The 19,280-nt window shown below is 36.8% G+C and overlaps 1 protein-coding gene across 11 annotated transcripts in view; it reads left to right on the forward strand.

The window, feature by feature from the left end:
• The window catches only part of EYA1 (EYA transcriptional coactivator and phosphatase 1), a 329,028-nt gene that overhangs the window by 140,966 nt on the left and 168,782 nt on the right, over positions 1–19,280 (forward strand). The window contains exon 1 of one of the 11 annotated variants that reach the window (XM_058444190.1): positions 6,070–6,300. The exons of 9 other annotated variants lie outside the window; for them this stretch is intronic. The gene's annotated coding sequence lies outside the window, so the exon portion shown is untranslated. Of the gene's footprint in view, positions 1–6,069; positions 6,301–19,280 lie in introns of those variants that run through there. One more of the 11 variants, XM_058444187.1, reaches the window with a different exon arrangement.

Below are 19,280 nucleotides of genomic sequence, written 5' to 3' on the forward strand. Positions count from 1 at the left end.
AAGATCTAGAGAAGATTATAAATATGGAAAGACACTTAAAATTTTAGTTGCTCTCTCTGAGATGTAATGAATTTTTTAAAAAAAAAGTAAAGATAGTAACAAACGTTCTAATAACATTTATTAGGGTGAATATTATTTCACCCTAAATTTTTGTTCTCTAAAATTTGAAATAGTTTTAAAATATAAAAATTAGAAATAATATAATTAATCCCTGTATACATCTACCTAGATTGTAAAATGTAACATTTTTGTACTGTATTCTCAAAATCTTTTCTTTTCTTTTTTCAAGGAACAAAACATTAAAGAAGTTAAATCCTATTGTGCATCTTCTTCATTTTCACTCTCCTTACTCTCCTTACTTCTCCAGACAGGATTACTGTTCTAGATTTGGTGTTTATTATTCCCACTTATGACTTTATATTCTCACTACATATCTATATCTGTAGATGACACATATTATTGCATGCTTTAAAACTTAGGCAAAAAGTAACCTATTATCTGTATCATCCTTAAACTTGCTTTATTCCTTCAAATCTGTATAGAGATTTCTCATATTGATGTATGTAGTTTAGTTTATTCATTTTGATGCTGTAGAATGGCAAATATACCACAATATTAAAATCGACTCTGTTAATAATGGAAATGTAAGCTGTTAATTTTTTAAAAACTCCTTTAATTACAATTTTTTGACTATTTGAAACAGTATTGTGGTGGATGGTTTTGTGTATTTTCCTTTGCACTCATGTGTAGGAGTTTCTCTAGAGGATATATCTAGAAGTGAAATTGTTGGCTGCAAAGTATTAATATCTTTACTTTTAACAAAAGTATACCTTTTTACACTCTAACAGAGGTGTGTAAGAATTCCCATTGCTCCAATTTTGCCAACATTTGGAATTGCCAGAGTTTATAATTTTGGTTTAGCTGGGAATAAAATGGTATGTCATGTAACTTTGTATTTTCCTAAATGAGCTCATAGTTTATAAATTGGTAATGCAAAAAAAAAAAAGATGCTGTTAGAAAACAATGTAACTGAGGATAAATTACAGTAATGTAACTGTTCCACAGAAGAAAAGTTGCTTAACCAAAGATAAAACTCTTAAAAATTGTAGGCTTAGAATTGAAGCACAATTTTCTATTCATGTCTGTCTGACATGCCACATATATTTAGTCATGTCATTCTTCCAAAATGTGGACTGATGCCAATTTTCTACTGTTATAATACTAAGAATCAAAATGTATTCGTTATAGAATCTTCTTGAGACCTAGAAATCGATATGATTTCTGTGAGCTGTTATATACTATGACTTAACACACAGATTGAAGCAGGAGATTGACAGATTTAGAAAATGTAGACTGCCAAATCATTGAATTCTGTTATGAGGCACTCATAGAAATACATAATGTAATTTTGTTTTATTTTGTGCAATGATTTAAGAAATAAGCATATATATCCTTTACTAGTCAATGAGAAAGTGCCCTGTTCATAACATCACTTAGCTATTTCCTATTAATGTATACTTTTAAGGAGACAAATTGCAACTTTAAAAAAATTTTTTAAAAATTCTTGTAGTATGAACTAATATTGTGTGCTGAAATATATGTGAAGTGAATATAAAATTAAATTTAATATGCCTGCGATGTTCATACTTTACCTTTTGTATTCCTTTAGACATGGGAATAATTAGGATATTTGCTCTTTTTAATGTATGTATATCTGTTAAAGTAGCGAATTTTGAGATATTTTCTGTGTCACAAACTGGTGTTTATTTTAGCAATTTGTAATGCAAAGTAATTCGATATTCTACATAGTAATTTGTTACCACTATAAGTACTACTTCAATTCAGTATAATTTTAATTATGAAAATAAAACTTTTATCTACTTTCATGTGGTTTTAATTTCTTCATTTTTATTATAAGATCCCTTTATAAATATTATGTAATTCATCTGCGGTTCTACTAAAATGTCTAGTTTTATTCTAACAAATGGAAGATCAGATGGTAGCCTTAATATAAGCATTCAGTTTCATCTTTTATGTCATTAGTAAAAATAAGGATGGTTGTGATGTATAATGAAAATGCAGATTCATAACATGATTAGCCTGATGTAAAACAAATTTTTAAGTGCCTCAGGCATTAAAGACATTACTCTGGATCTGTGCCCATGTGTGTATACAAAGTGCTTTTTTTAATTGTTATGAAGGCTTAGAATCAACCTGTTAACTAAAATACCAATAAATCCCCAAATGACACACTGAAGGGAGACAATTATAAATGGTGCCTGCACACCAGATTGTGTATGATAGGGAGCTGAGTGTGTGTGGGGGTGGGAGGAGGATGTAGACATTTCTTTGCAGTCCTCTTAGAGGACAAGAAAGAGGGGAACATTCTTCAAAGCAATTTTAGGCACACTTCCGTGTGTCTGCATGATTGGTACTCACAACTGTAGAGCTATTTACTTTTTGGCTCATACTGTAAGGATGAGTGTAATACATATTTTTTTTCCAGCTCTGATAAAAATGCATTTCAATTTTTTGCTGTCTTTCAAAAAGCCAAAATTTTGAGGATTTAGTCTGTCCTGGGCCATTGCTTGCATGTACCTTGCCTGAGGCTTCAGCCTGACCCCTGGTTATATTCTCCTCTTTCCTTTTTCTTCCACTGGCGTTTCATCTCCTTTTGGCATAGAGCAGCTTATAGATGGGGGTGAATGAGGGAGAGGTTAATGCAGAGACTGACAGGGCAGAAGAAGCCTCTTTCCTTCCATATTTGTTCCCATCGAAATTTGTCTGAAAGTGTTACCATGGCCTTAATTTTCTTTTTTAATTTTGTGTCTAACTAAAGGTCTCAAGGATGTTACACATGGCAGGGACAACACGAGTAAAGGTGCTTGAGAAGCACAGGCCTGGTGCCACTGGCAGTTTAGGGCCATGTGTGACCCCGGGCCAGAGTGAAAAAGGGGACCAGATCTGGACTGCGGAGGGCCTGGCCAGCTGCTTTATGGATTCAGGCTTTGATAATCTTTGATATCCTTGATTATCTTTGATAATGGGGTCTTGTGAACTGTTGAAGGGTTTGAAGTCCTGCAGTGAAATGGCCAGAGTGGCAGTCCACCTACAGGCTGCAGTGTGGATTGAGAACACTGGTGGCAGTGGGACCTGCTGGGAGGAGTCTGAGCCAGCAACACAAGGTGGGCAAGGCCCTCAGAGGTTGAGGACAGGAGAGGTAAAGGGGGCATCAGCTGGACTTGGGTTTGGATTTGGATGTGGAGAAGAAAGAGGAAAAGAAAATCTGTATGTTTCCAGCTGGAATTACTGGTTGTGCCCCCAGTGAAATAGATAAATAAGGAAGGAGGTTATAGGAACAAGAATGTAAGTTTACTTTGGTGTCAATTGCATTTGAAGTGCCTATGGGACAGCTAGTTGGCTACATTAACAGGGGTGAGATTATGAGATTACTAGGGTAATGCTAAGTTGAACTTTGAAAGACAGTAGGGGCTGGATATTCCAGGCCAGGGAGCAGCACAAATGCATGAATGAGGAGATCAGGTTTGGGGAACTACTAACATCTCAGAATGACTAGAAGAAGAAAGCAGAGACATGCTGCAGGGCAGGGCTGCAGGCTGGAGAAGGCAGCTTATGCTGGATGGCATGAGTGGTGGAAGGTCAGACCTACCCAGGTCCATGAACATTTGTGTTTCCCCACAACATCAGATTTTATTGATGCTATTTCAGTCATAAAAACCGTGAGCTACATGGAGTTCCCAAGGAGGCAATTCTCCTTAGTACTGCCCATTCACCTGGCAGCAAGAGCCATGGGCACATAGGTTCAAGCCAATCCACAAGTCAGTCAATACTGCAAACCATGCATAATAGTATATTTAATTAATGCATAAATGTTATAGATCACACATTCCACACAAAAAAGTGACATTTAACATCAAGAGGAAAGGGGACAGAAAAAAGAGGCTATTGAACCAATCCAAGAAGAGAGAAGTGGGCAAGGAGAATATACTGGACTGATCCTGAGGGATGTCACCATCGTGCAAGAAGAGTCTGTGATTTGGGCAGAACCATCAGCGGCAGGTGCCGGGTGCTGATCCTGAGTGGCAGCAGGACAGTGTGTGTTAAGACAGCCATCTCAAGATGATGAAGTCCTGCTCTTTTTATAGAGTGAGGACTGATACATCCCTATCTGGTTGGGAGCAATCTCTATTGATTAGGCCAACATCTGGCTCCTGTTAGCATGATGCTTTTTGAAATGTGAGAAGGGATTTTTTTCTAAGATGGAGTTGCTTATGCCAAGGGTGCCCTGTACACTGGATAAACTGAGGATTTTGAACTTCACCTAAAATCTATGAAGGAGTTTAAAGTGAGAGATATGATGAGCTTGACATTTATAAAGATGGTCTGGTAGTGTGGGTACAGTGTGGAGGGTAGATTGAGTTTTGGGCACAGAAGAAGTTGTCTGTTAAAATATTGCCATCACAATTCATGTACAATTCAGGTGTGAAATGAAGGTAATTTTATTTTTCACATCCTATTTCTTCTTGCTTCCAGGCACACTGTAGCAAAACAAAAACTAACAACAACAAAACCCCTCAAATATGCCCATTTCAAGAAACATAATCTCTTCAGGCACACAGGTGGTCCTTTCAGGATTTCAGTCCTGATGGTTCTGACTTCTCCAGTGTACCTTTGCTCATCCTTCTCCCTGGGGTAATTCAAGTCCCCAGGGGCTCATGGGTGTATCATCCTGGCCTTAGTGCCTGTGCTGTGCTGGGTGTTCTCTGTGTCCCCCGTAGAGATGTCCTCATCCAGCTAAATCACTATGAAACCTGGGTAGGAGTATGTACAGGTGTGGCTGGTCCTCGATGGTCTTGTCCAGCCCAGCATCATAGTGGACCCTACTGTTCAGGTCCTTGGTCTGCACAGTAGCCTCGAGGCTCTAGTAATCCATCTGTGGCCTCCTCATCCTCACATAGAGCCTCCACTTAGTTCATCAGGTTTCTCTGCACTTTCATGTACCCACTGAAGACCTAGGCGTTCTTCTCTTTACTGTAGTAGGTGAGATTTTCATGTCTGAGGAGGCCTTTTATGTATAGAAAGGAATTCCCCCATTCACTTGTGCTTTGATAAATACTTGTTCATTCCAAAGCTAAAAGTCAATTTACAGAACTTATTTTACTTCTACATCTGGTTATTTTTTACAAAATAAAAATTTCATTCACTTCTTGAAGTATTTTATTTAACACATAAGTTTAATGGATTGAGTCTTCTTTAAACATTAGCATCACTTAACCAAATTTTTTTAGCCATTTGAAGTTGTGATTATGTCTATGACTTTAGGATGTAGTAAAGGTTTCAGATATCCCAAAAGGTTGACCAAGAATATACAAGGCAATCCAATGATTATAAAATATATTACCACACATATCCTCAAACCTTAAATGATAAATAATAAAGTTTTCTGGTGTCTTCATTTCTTTACATCTTACATGTTATTGTGAAGTATAACCCATATATACTTCCTTATTTTTTAAAACCTTGTTACTGTATATTCCTGGGGTTATCACAATCTGATCAGATCCCAAGAAAATATCACCTCATACTAGGCAAGATTACTGGTTTTTTATTACTGACAGTTTAATTTTGGTTTATATATTCTACATTCTAAAGAGGTTCAAACCTGAATTCATGATTTAGGCTTGGCCACCATTCTTATGGTTACCACTTCTTAAGCCTACCCCGCCTTAAACAGTGCATGAGTTTCCATTTCTAGCAATCAGCGCCCGCAACTAGAAGGTACTTCTCTTCCCCTTCTTATCTTAAAGGGTCTTCCCTTACATCATATCTTCTATTAATATCTTCCTTAGCCTCCCTGCAAGCCTAATCTTAATGGCAGAAAGACTGGGCGTGGGAGGTGGGATGGATCATAATTGCTGAGAAAAGAAAATACATCAGGGTATAGTTCAAATTTTAAAATTTAGCTTTGTTATATTACAGATGGGGCTTTGGTTACTACCACTTGCATCTATGTGGTTATTGAGGCATATATGGGAATGAGAGCACATGGGAGAAGATGCTGGAGAGAGCCTGATGTTTCAGAGGAAGCTGAGTCAGTAGGTCAAGAACAACCTTAAAAAGAGACCAAGATGGAAGAATCAAAAAATGAGGCAAAAGGTGGTTTTGTGACAAGACCTCACAGGGAGAACTTTTCAAAGGGGGAATGCACAGCAATGTCAGATGCAACAATTAAGATGATACTACAATGCTACACTTATAACATGATTCCACTTATGTGAGGTAACTAGCGAAGTCAAATTCACAAAGACAGAAAGTAGAATGGTAGTTACCAGGGTCTGGGTAGAGGCAGAAATGGGGAGTTAGTATTTAATGGGTACAAAGTTTAAGTTTGGGAAGATGAAAAAATTATGTGGATGAATGATGGTGATGCACAACAATGTGAATGTATTTCGTGACACAGAGCTGCATGCTTAAAAATGTGTAAAATGGTAAATTTTATGTTATATATATTTTATCACAATAAAAATGCTGCAATTAAGACAATTAAGATAAAGGCAGAAATGTGTCCATTGGTTTTGATAATATCCTTGCGATTGGAATCATTTGCAAGAGTGACTTCAACGTAATGATGGATATTTTTATTAGGTACCGCTACATTACATCCCACCATTTTATTTGTTCATGATTCTGTGGATTGGCTGAGCTCGGATGGATGGCCCTTCTGCTGGTACTGCTTGGGGTCTCTCCCCATTTCTGTCAAATGGTGGCTGGGGCTAGAATGTCCAATATGGCTTCACTTTCATATCTGGTACTTTGGTGGGATGGCTGGTAGGCTGCGACTTCTCTTCCACCACATAGATGGCTTGGGCTTCTTTCATGGTGCCTGGACGTAAGACGTCTGTGTTCCTGGAGGAAAACCTCCAGTATGCATGCACAATTTAGTATCTGCTTGCTTCCTCCTTGTTCATGTCTCATTTGCCAAACTCAGAATTTGGGGAGGTATGGTTCATTGGAGGTCATCAAAGTAACAATCTACCATGATGAGACAGAAGACAGTGATGGGTAAGAGGTTGATTAAGTAGAAAAGAGAGATAAGGATGTTTATATCAGGCTGGTGAGTACGGAGACACGTGAGCATATACACAGAGACAAAGTGAGCATAGTATATGGAAATGACAGAAACGAGGCTGCTGCAGAGGGAGCGCGGGCAGGGCAGCGGGAGCTTCGGATAGTTTGACAAGATAGTGATGAAAACTAGTTAGCTTGCAGTTAATGTTCAGGTTTTGATTGTTCCGGCTTTTTGTGTTTATGTCATGTTCTTGTATGAGCAAGAAAGCAGAAAGAAGAATGGAGATGACAGTCAAATCACTGGTGTTTCTTGTTTACGCGGAGAGACTGCAATCATCCTTAGTTTCTTTCTTTGCCTGAAACTCACATTCAATTTACAACTCCTGTTGACTCTAATTCCAAATATACCCTAAATCTGACCACATATCACCAGTTGCCCAGAGAAAACCCTGGTCAGATTACACTCCTTTCACCTGGACTACTACAATAACCCTCTAATTTGCCTTCCTGCCTCTATTTTGCTCTCCTATAGTTCATCCTCCACACAGAAGCCTTCCTTACACATAAATCAGATCATGTCACTTTTCTGCTCAAAAACTAAAGCAAGCAAACAAAAGCCACCTTTCGTAACATCTCATTACAACCAGAGTAAAATCCTACTCTTTACCTGGCCAACAATGTCCCATGCTCCACACCCAGCCCTGGCCCTGCTTTTTCCTTCTTGTTCACTTTTATCCACATTTCTTTCTTCCCTCCTGCTCGCCAAGCTTGCTGCCTTTGAACTTGCTGTTCCTTTTGTGTAGACCACTCCCTCCTCACCCCAGTTTTTACAAGTGTATTACCTTTTCATTGTTTACGTCTTAAGTCAAATGACACCCCCTTCAAGGGGCCCTCTTTGGCTAACTATAATAGCACTCACTGCTTCGTACACAGCCCTGTCTGCCAAATTTTACCTGAATTTGATTTTTAACTATTTGTCAGTAATTTATACACATGCACCATACATGGGAGCAGAAAACTGTCTACTTTTATATTTTCATTTTAATCAAAATTATATGTGCATAATTTAAAACTCAGTTCTATAAAAATTGTTGTCCAGGTGTGGTGGCTCACATCTGTAATCCCAGCACGTTGGGAGGCAGAGGTGGGTGGATCACCTGAGATCAGGAGTTCGAGACCAGCCTGGCCAATATGGTGAAACCCTGTCTCTACTAAAAATACAAAAATTATCTGGGCATGGTGGCAAGCGCCTGTAACCCCTGGTACTTGGGAGGCTGAGCCAGGAGAATTGCTTGAACCCGGGAGGCGGAGGTTGCAGTGAGCTGAGATCACGCCACTATACTCCAGCCTGGGCGACAAGAACAAAACTCTGTCTCAAAAAGAAAAAAAAATTGTTATGTAGAGGGGAGACTCCTGTCTTCCTCTCATCTTGCTTTCCCCTATCCAGAGAAAAACGCTTCTCACTTTCCAGCTGAATTTTTGTTATGTTGTTCTTTGTTGATCTTTCATGTTTTAGATGTTATTTGTTGACTTGTCACCGTGGAAGATGAGGATTTGTTTCCTTCATCTCACTCCCACCCCAAACACATTCATACACAAATACTGCCAGTCCTGCCATTCTTCCAGGATTTTTGTTGATTTTTTGTTGATCCTGAATTTTGTTGGATCAATGTTTGGCATTTACATTACTCCACCTATATGTAAGCTCTTCTAGCATGAGGTAGTATTCCCATTTTTAAAAATTATGTATATATATATATATATATTTAAGATGTTCAGGCCGGGCACGGTGGCTCACGCTTGTAATCCCAGCACTTTGGGAGGCCGAGGCAGGTGGATCACGAGGTCAGGAGATCGAGACCACAGTGAAACCCCGTCTCTACTAAAAATACAAAAAATTAGCCGGGCGTGGTGGCGGGCGCCTGTAGTCCCAGCTACTCGGAGAGGCTGAGGCAGGAGAATGGCGTGAACCGGGGAGGCGGAGCTTGCAGTGAGCCGAGATCGCGCCACTGCACTCCAGCCTGGGTGACAGAGCGAGACTCCGTCTCAAAAAAAAAAAAAAGATGTTCAATATGATATTTTGATATGCACATATATAGTGAAATTATTACTGTAGTCAAACAAACTAACCTATTCATCATCTTCTGTAGTTACTTTTTGTTTTATAGTAGAGTATCTAAAATGTACTGTCTGCAAATTTTCAGTATACAATGCGGTATAATTAACTGTAGGATTCAAGCTATACACTAGATGTCTAGACTTTTTCATCCTATAGAACTACAAGCTTTCACCTACACCTTTCACCTACATCTCCCTGTTTCCTCCCCTTCCTTGCCCCTGGTAACCACATTATACTCTTTCTATGCATTTGACTTTTAAAGAAAATATTCCATATATAAATAAGATCATGCATTAGTTATCTTTCTGTGTCTGGCTTATTTCACTTAGTATAATTTCCTCAAAGTTGTTGAAAATAACAAGATTACTTTTTTTAAGGCTGAATTATATTCCATTGTGTATATATACCACAGTTTCTTTATTCAGTATCTGTCAATGGACACTGAAGTTGTTTCTATGGCTTGGCTATTGTGAATAAAGCTGCAATGAACATGGGAGTGCAGATATCTCTACAAGGTGGTAATTTCATTTTATTTGGTTGTATACCCAGCAAAGGAATTGCTAGGTCATATGGCAATTCTATTTGTATGGCAGTCCTGTTTTTAATTTTCTGAGGAACTTTCATACTGTTTTCCATAATGGCTGTACCAACTTACAGTCTCATCAATGGCCTACAAAGGTTTCCTTTTCTCCACACTTTCATCGACACTTCTTATTTCCTGACTTTTTGGTAACAGACGTCCTAACAGGTGTAAGGTGATATCTCATGGTGGTTTTGATTTGCATCTCAAATCAAATTGATTAGTGATGTTGATTATCTTTTTATATACATGTTGGCCATTTGTATGTGTGTTTTAGAAAAATGTCTATTTAGGTCCTCTGCCCATTTTTTAATTGGGTTCTTTGTTATTTTCCTATTGAGTTATGTGAACTCCTTACATTTTGGATATTAACCAATTATCAGATATATGGTTTGTAAATATTTTCTCCCAATCCATAGGCTGCCTTTTCATTTTATCAGTTGTTTCATCTGCTGTGCAGAGCCTTTAGTTTCATGTAGTCCCACTTGTTTATTTTTGCTTTTATTGCCTTTGCCTTTTTTGTCCTTTCCAAAAAAAAAATCATCACCAAGACCAATGTCAAGGAGTTTTTCCTCTGTTTTCTTCTGCGAGTTGTATGGTATCAAGTCTTACATTTAGATCTTTAATCCATTTGGAGTTGTTTTTTGTGTCTGGTCTAAGATAAGGGTTCAGTTTTGTTCTTTTGCATATGGATATCCAGCTTTCCCAGCACCATTTATTGAAGAGACTATCCTTTCCTTATTGGTCTTATTGGTGGTCTTGCTGAAAATTATTTGACCATATATGCTTGGGTTTATTTCTGGACTCTTTATCCTGTTCCATTGGTTTATGTGTCTGTTTTCAGGCCAGTACCATGCTCTTTTGATTATTATAACTTTGTAATACAGTTTGAAATCAGGACATGTGATGCCTCCAACTCTGCTTTTCTTTCTCAAAATTATTTTGGCTATTTGGAGACTTTTGTGGTTCTATATAAATTTTAGAATTGTTTTTTACTATTTCTGGGGAAAATGCCATTACAATTTTGAAGGAATCACATTGAATCTGCAGGTTGCTTTGAGTAGTACTGACATTTTAACAATGTTAATTCCTCCAGTCCACAAACACAAGATACTTTTTCATTTATTTGTGTCTTCTTAATTTCTTTCATCAATGTTTCATATAATTTTCAATGTACAGATCTTTTACTTCCTTAGTTAAATTTGTTTCTAAGCATTTCATTCTTTTTGATGCTATTGTAAATGAAATTGCTTTCTTGATTTCTTTTTCAAATAGATTATTATTAGCATAAAAATGCAGCTGATATTTACATGTTGATTTTGTATCTTACCACTTTACTGAATTAATTGATTAGTTCTAGCATTTTTTGTGGAGTCTTTAAGGGTTTTTCTACATATAGCATCATATCACCAGCAAACAGAAATACTTTTTACTTCTTCCTTTCCAAGTTTGATACCCTCTATTTCTCTTTCTTCTCTGACTGCTCTTGTGAATACTTCAAGTACTATTTTGAACAGAGGTGGTATGGTGAGAATGGGGATCCTTGCTTTGTACCAGATCTTAGAGGAAAAGCCTTTAGGTTTTCTTCATCGATTATGATGTTAGCTATAGACCTTTTATAAATGGCCTTTATTAAGCCGAGGAAATTTCCTTCTATACCTATTTCATTGAGAGTTTTTACCATGAAAGGATGTTGAACTTTGTTAAATGTCATTCTTGCACCTGTTGAGGTGATCAGTGCTTTTGAAATGTCATTCTGTTAATGTGGCGTATCATATTGATTGATTTGGAATGTTAAACCAACCTTGAATCCTAGAGATAACCCCCACTTGGTCATGGTGTATAATCTTTTTGATGTATTGTTGAATTAAGTTGATGATTCCTTTTAATAATTCAATTCTGTGCTCTCCCCTATTTGTTTACCTCTCCTTTGCATATATTCAGATGTATCTGTTATTGTATCAATTCCCTCATCTTCATAAATGCGTTCCTGGAGCCTTCTGGCCTTCTCAAGTCTGGACTGTCATGCCTAGGGCATAGCTATCATTCTAGAATTTCCTTTTCCATAAGAACCAGAAATTATATTCATCTTTCTCCTATTTGGATTATCTAGTTTGTAAAGGAGGTTTGCTTCCTAAATTTAATGGAACACACTGTCTGTTCGTAACCTGAGAAAGGATTGGGAAATTAACCTGATTTGGAAGTTAATTTTTGATAATTTACTTGTCTGAAAATGTTTTAAATTTAATTTAAATATTTAATTTTCCTACTTACAAAGTATAGTAGGTTATAAAATTCTAGGCTGGGAATTATTTGTCATCTAGGAATTTGAGGCCATTGCTTTACTACTTTCTAGAAATACATGTTCTAACTGAGAAGTCTGAAGTCATGACCTAGGCTTTGTATGTGGTCTATTTTTTCTCTCTAGAAGTTTGTAGGGGCCATCTTTTTCGTATTCTGAAATTTCCGAATAATATCCATGGATGTGAGTTGTTTTCACTCTTTTTGTTGGGTAATCATTGAGCTCTTTCAATCCGAAAACTCATGCCCTAGGAAATATCTTAGAATTACTGGTCTAAATTTTAGCCTTTATTGTCCTTCCTCTCTTTCTGAAACTCTAGTTATCTGGGTGTTGGAAAACCAGAACTATAACTTCTCATTTTCTTATATTTTCTATACTTCTCTATTTTCCATCTCTTCTTGCTCTCTTCTCTGGGAGAATTCGACAGTTTTATTTTTCAAACCGTATTGAGTTTTATTTTCCTGTTATCTTACATTTTATTTCCAAGGGCTCCTTTTTGTTGTTAGATGTTCTTTTAAAAGAAAAAAATAATTATTGTTATTTTCTTATCTTGTTTCATGGCTTCAGTATCTTCTCTTATTTCTCTGTTCATATTAATGGGAGTTTATTTTTGTTTTCTTGACATTTGCTTTTGTTTGATCTCTGTTTCCTGCAAGTTGCTTTGCTTTTCATTTGGTTTCTACATTTCTTGAGAAGCTTTCCTCAGACTCTTCATAATTCTTAATTGTTGGCTTATATTTAAGAGTAGGGCATTAACTTTGTTAATGACTTGTTGCCCATGGTTTTTACTTTAGTTAAATGACTTGTTGCCCATGGTTTTTACTTTAGTTAAATGACTTGTTGCCCATGATTTTTACTTTAGAGTGATCAGATTGAGTTCTCGCCTTAGGAGGTCCCCAGGTGTAAGTGATTTAGATCTTTCCTTTGGGGCTGGTCTGAATACTTAGTGAAATCAATTTAGGCTCCTGCCTGGATAATCACTGGCTGACAGTGTTCTGGGAACCCTAATGAGGAAAAGTTATGGAGGAAGAGAGCAGGGGCAGTTATCCCAGCATTCAGTGTGAGTGTTTTATAATCTGCCTGTTATCAAAATGGTGCATGCTTCTTCAGCACACCCCAGGGCTTCTCCTACAATCCATAGTCTACTTGTTTTACTGCCTATGTAGAGTGGAGAAAAGGGTCTTACTGCATCTTATACTGACTTGTACCTAATCCTCCTTATGGTAGCCTTACTTGTACTTCCACTTGCAGAAGTACCTACGTATCATCAATTGCTAAGATGTTGGGGATGGGAGGAGTTGGGTGGTGTAACTTTGATTGCTTTTCAGCTTTCCTTACTGCCAACTTAGGATTCAGCTTTCTCATATCTGCTAAGTGAGTTACTAATGGGCTGTGTGGTTTAGATTTTTTCCCTCACTTTTAAAATTTGTTAAGGCTGGGTGTAGTGGCTCATGCCTATAATCCCAGCACTTTGGGAGGCCAAGGTGGGAGCATTGCTTGAGCTCAGGAGTTTGAGACTTGCCTGAGCAACAGAATGAGACCTCGTCTCTACCTAAAATAAAAAAAAAAAAATAGCTAGGCATTGTGGTAAGTGCCTGTAGTCTCAGCTACTCAGAGGCTGAGGCAGGAGGACTGGTTGAGCCTGCCAAGTCAAGGATGCAGGGAGCCATGATTGCGTCACTGCATCCCAGCCTGGGTGACGGAGTGAGACCCTGTCTCTAAATTAATTAATTAATTAATTAAAATGTGTTACTGTTTTCCTATTACCTGCTTTCCTTCATTCTTGGGGATTTGTGCCTTAAAAAAAAATCCCTTTACTTGTGCTCTAGGGGATTTCTAGAGAAAGCAAAAACAAATGCATATGTTCAGTCAGCTACCTTTTCATTTATTTACACTTCTATGGACACATAATTTCCTTAAGTGTGGGAATTCTGTCTGCCTTGTTTACTGTTTCATCTATGCCCATAGTACCTGGCACCTACTAGATGCATGATAAATATTTATTGAGTGACTGATTACTGGCTGATAGACCAGCTAACTAACTTTGTTGGTTAGATTTCTGAACCACCTAAAAGCTGCAAAATTTGAAAGTGATGGTGTTGTGGACACACCTACAATGAACTATTTCTGAAAGGCAGGACATGTAGGGTTTCTTTAAATATACTTTCATCCTATTGAGTACTCTGTTAAATTTTTAAATTAATTTTTCTGTCTATTTTGGTTAGGAATTTAAAAGTGAAATATGAGCCGGTATGAAGATAACAGTATACTTAGGGAAGAATATGACATAGCTAGAATGCAGTATATGGTGGCTTTTTTTTTTTAACCTAAAACGGAACAGTTCTAATTCCTTAATTTCCTTGGAGTTTGGTTGTTCCCTGTTGTCAGGATGGCAAATTCCTAGCACAGTTTTTAAGGACTCAATTTTGTCCCATAAATTATTTTAAATATTTTTGTACATAAAATAAAATTATGTTCCTATAATGATAATGCCCGAGCCAGTCCAGCTTTAAAGTTTTCAATGGAAGGAACATATAACAATCTGTAAGAAAAAAGAAAATGAAAATTCAAGGAAATCATTTTTCTTTCACAAATCAGGGCCATGTTCCCTCAAGTAGCCTTGTGTGCATGTATTAATTAATTTAATAACATTCACCAAGCACCTCCTATGTGCTAAACCCTGGAAACTATGCCCTGTTTGAGCACCCATTCCACATTCATTTAATTAAATTGATTTGAAATTAACTTTTCTGTTGCTATTTTTTTCTCCATGGGAGCTTTACCATAGCAGTAAACATTTTCATCCACATACCAATTTGGTAAGGTGTGTACCACTGCATCCATTTTATAGCTAGCTAGTTATAAATTATAAATTGAGAGAATAAGTACTGTGACAACAGAAGACATAGAGAAAGCACGTGTTGAAACCAGAATTAGAATTCGTTTGAATCTCTGGTGCATTTGTTTTAATCTGGTGAGTAGTACCCTTGCCTATAGAGAGATGTTAATAATTCTACACACTTAAAGAAAAGAATAGCATTTCAACCTTGAATAAAGATAGACATGAAATCCAAGAATATACAAAAATGGAATAGGAAATCAGTGTTGCCATATACTGCTTTAAGAAGTTTTTTTTTTTTTTTTTTGAGACGGAGTCTCACTTGTTGCCCAGGCTGGAGAGCAGTGACATGATCTGGGCTCACTGCAACTTCCGCCTCCCAGGTTGAAGCAATTCTCCTGCCTCAGCCTCCTGAGTAGCTGAGATTACAGGCACCTGCCACCACGTCCAGCTAATTTTGTGTGTGTGTATTTAGTAGAGACGGGGGGGTTTCTCAATGTTGGTCAGGCTGGTCTTGAACTCCTGACCTTGTGATCCACCCACCTTGACCTCCGAAAGTGCTGGGATTACAGGGGTGAGCCACCACACCCGGCCTTAAGAAGATCTTAATGTGAAATGTCTAATTTTTTTTCCTTTTCACGTATAAGTCATTCGTGGGTTGATAATAGGCATAATTTTGGAAAATTCTAAATACAGAGCTTAAAGGTGTGGTCCCTCCTGTTTGATAGTCTTCAGTAATTAATCATGAATACATTTATTTGTGGTGAGTTAGGTCATCCATATTTGTGTCCATTTTTAGGTTTATCAAGTACAATTTCTCCCAAAAGAGGTATACTGTGACAATACTGCAAATTCAAAACGCATAAAGTCTGCATATCTAAAATCATTGTCTTTTTCCTTTAGAATTTCTAAGTCATAGGCTGTCATTCTTTTAAAAAGGCTGGGATTCTTAGGCAGGTTTTTGGATCATTGTTCTGAATAACAAATTCTTTCTTCTTTTTTACTTTTGTTTTTGTCCTGTTCCTCCTTCACCTTCTCCTTACCCACTCCCCTGCATCCACTCTCTACAAGCAGGGAAGATCCTCCTCTCAGGGAAAGACAGGAAGGAAAGTGAACAGCAATCCCGAGAGGCCAAAGCTAATGGGGGCTTTGCGGATCTTTCAGCAGGGGTTGTCAATGATAATCGTGCAGCAGAGGGCTCCTCTACGGGTGCTCTGACCTCTTGGTAAACTATTTGTTTCTCCTTGTATTGATTAAAAAAACAAGCCACCAGCCTGTAACTCTCTATCAACCAGGGTGTTGTTTTTAAGAATCTTCCACATTTAAAACATACTAACTCAAAAATCCCAGACCTTTGGCTTTGCTTTACTCTGTATTTCAGGTAAACCAGATCATTGATAGTATTAAAACAGAATCCCTGAAAGAGGCAGAGGATATTTTCCAGGTTTATATCTTTTGAAAGAACATGAATCACACATTTCAATATTCAGTATAATACCCCAAATATTAAACCATCTAAAACAAGCATTCCTCTTAATTAGGAGTATCTAAAGACCACAAAATGTTTAATCGTACTTACATTTGGGTTGCAGAAAGGAATTCTGTTTTAAGTATTTGAACACACTGAGGCTATTGTTTTCCTTAATATGTGACATAAAGTCTACTTTTTTCCCTCACACCATAGTATGCTAAAGGAAAATCCAAGCACCCAAGGCAATTTGGTCACTTGCAGGCATGAATCTAGATAAACCTTACAGTAGAGAGAAACCTCCAGGTTGTATACCTATTGACATTGCTTAATAAAAACTTCTAGAATAATGGTGCTTCTGGTTGTGTTTCCAATGGCAATGCGATTGCAGTGCACTGTGGATTAAGTTACTGATCCTTTGAATTCTGACCTTCTATCTAAAACAGCTTTAGAGGTTACTCTTTTTTTTTTTTTTTTTGTCCGATTTGGGAGACTGGAGGAAGAAAAATTAATACTGCTTGAAGGAAGAAAAAAATTCTGTAGGTTATTAGGTTTGGGGGTTCCCTCTCCCCAGTCCCTGGCAATTCCTTTGTAATAATAATAGAGCTTCTTGATTCTGAATACTTAAACCATACATCCAAATGCATCAGGAAATGTGAAGTGCACTTTTAATATAATTCTTTCCTCAGTGAATAAATCAAGTGTTTATGATATAATAACTATTAAAACCAAAGCATATCGTACTGGGTAACTGAAATTAAGAAAGGTAAAATGTAAGAAATTGATGTAACTGTGAAACAAGACATGCATGTAATTGCTTATTGTAAACTCAGACTCTGCTTTTCCTTTTTAACATAAAGAATAAGTTGGGAATATTTATAATCTCTAGGAAATAATTAACCTTTTTGAATATGTAAGGAGAAAAAACCCACATCTCCTGATTTGACCAATTCAAGTTCAAGGATTTTTTCTCTATTGACCATTTAATGTACTTTTATTTTTGCATCCACAAAGTAACTTGCAATATGTGTTCAGAAATAATCAGCTACTATATAGTGATATTTTCTCCTCCATATTGGATATATTATTTTGGTATATATCAATATGTATCATTTCAAATATCACACACTTTTCTGGATTTTTATTAACTTTATGGGCTATCACCTTGCTTCAAAATGATGATACAATGAGGAGACATTAATGTCCCATTGCTCCATCTACTGTTTAGAAGTGACTTTGATGGTGCTAGAAAAATGAGGCAGGTTGCAGAACAAATAGGGAAAAATCACTTATATTTAAAAAAATCAGGATTCGTAAAAATATAAAATGCCTAGCACAGTGCCTGGCATGTAGTAAGCACTTCATAAATGCTAATTCCCTTCTTTCCTCCATGAGCTATTCATTGTTTCCGAAGAATTTAAAAACTGTGAACTCAGCTGTCATGAAACCTGAAAAACACAAAGCAAATTTCCAGATCCTCTTACATGTTTTGGGAGGTGCTGACAAGATTGGTTTTGCCCATGGCTTAGAGGAAAAAATCTTGATGAAGAAACAACCTGGGTTTTCTAGGTTGCTTCATGTCAACAGAAACCCATTTTACAGTGTGAGAAAGCAAAATAACTTATCACTGAGATTAAACATATGCTTCCAGGACCAATTATTTATATATTTTTTGGCAGAAGGAAGAAAAAGTAACGGTTTGCCATTTTGGAAAATCAGTTGATTTTAAAATAGGAAACCTGTTTTATCATTTTTTTAAGTACCTATATTATCTCATCCCCTTTTCTTAAAAATCTGCCACTGCTCTTGCTATCACTATTAGTTTTAAGTAGTGCTGCTCAAAGTTTCTATTAAGAATAATAATTTTTTAAAAAAATATCTGATAGGCAGTCATTACTACACAGGATAACAAGTTTCACACCCTACATAAATAAGTATTATTATTAATACATAATAATCAACGTGCTCTTTAGGAAGTCAGGAAATAGGTTATATTTTCATATTGCGTTGGTATAAAGACTGTAATATGTATTAAAATAATTTTCCATGGTACAGCTAATAGTTAATTACCTCCTTAGCTTTACTGTTAAAAGCTAATCATGTTGGAGTTTGAATGGAAAACATTTCACAAAATATTGGTAGACATTCAGTTTGGCAGATTTAATATCATTCTTAAAATAAATAGAGGATGTTTTACTTGGTTGCATTTCAGCAGAAGGCTCCTGGGAGCAGGACCCTCATTGTAGGTCTCGTGCTGGCGGGGAAAGAGCAGGTCATAGAAGTGACCACTCCGAATGCCAGCAAGGATCATAGTGTCAGCCGTCCAGACACGGTTCCAAAGGCTCCATAAAGAAGCCAGGGAGGTAGTGCCATGGCATGGACCACAAGAAAAATAAATTTATATGAAACCAGGAAGACTGGAAGTATAGTATTTTGGAATACTGTATTTGCCATTCTACTTTGAACAGTTTGAATTACAAAATGTTGAATACTTCCACATATTGATTTGAATCATGTGGAAGAAATAATGACTAGGATTTTGCTTTTTTAAGAAAATGCATTAGTCTTTAAGTGCTGATTATATTTTGCAACTTACTATACTGTTATTTTTGACAAATAATCATCTCATAAGAAGCATAGAAACAAAGAGATTAGTAAACTTTTGGACCAGGTAATAGCATGCATGCTGACTTCTAAAGTTATTTCAAAGTAAACACAAATAGAAGAAAAATAACTTCAAAGTGCATCATTTATTGACAACTTCACAACTGTAAAATAATTTTATTTTCATTATTGGAATTAAAAGGAAAAGGGATACCTGTATTTTATCCTTTGTTTTCTCGTGTTTATTTGTTATACTTAATTTGATTAATCAACTGTTAA

The sequence above is a fragment of the Hylobates moloch genome, unplaced genomic scaffold, assembly GCF_009828535.3.
Source record: "Hylobates moloch isolate HMO894 unplaced genomic scaffold, HMol_V3 SCAFFOLD_9, whole genome shotgun sequence".
Classification (NCBI taxonomy): domain Eukaryota; kingdom Metazoa; phylum Chordata; class Mammalia; order Primates; family Hylobatidae; genus Hylobates; species Hylobates moloch.